The following is a 311-nucleotide window of genomic DNA, read 5'->3' as shown; positions in this document are numbered from 1 at the left end:
AAACCTACACCAAAAATTTATAAGAAAAATACATCTGATTTTCGTTTCAAGAAAACCTACACCAAAAATTTATAAGAAACACACATCTGAATTTCGTTTGAAGAAAACCTACACCAAAAGTTTATAATGAACACACATCTGGTTTTCGTTTCAAGAAAACCTACACCAAATATTTATAAGAAAAATACATCTGATTTTCGATTCAAGAAAACCTACATGAAAAATTTATGGGAGAGATATCGTTTCAAGAAAACCTACACCAATAATTTATAAGAAAAATACATCTGATTTTCTTTTCAAGAAAAGCTGCG

Source organism: Glossina fuscipes, unplaced genomic scaffold (assembly GCF_014805625.2).
Source record: "Glossina fuscipes isolate IAEA_lab_2018 unplaced genomic scaffold, Yale_Gfus_2 59697, whole genome shotgun sequence".
In the NCBI taxonomy this organism is placed as follows: domain Eukaryota; kingdom Metazoa; phylum Arthropoda; class Insecta; order Diptera; family Glossinidae; genus Glossina; species Glossina fuscipes.
Note: the sequence above shows the minus strand (reverse complement) of the source record.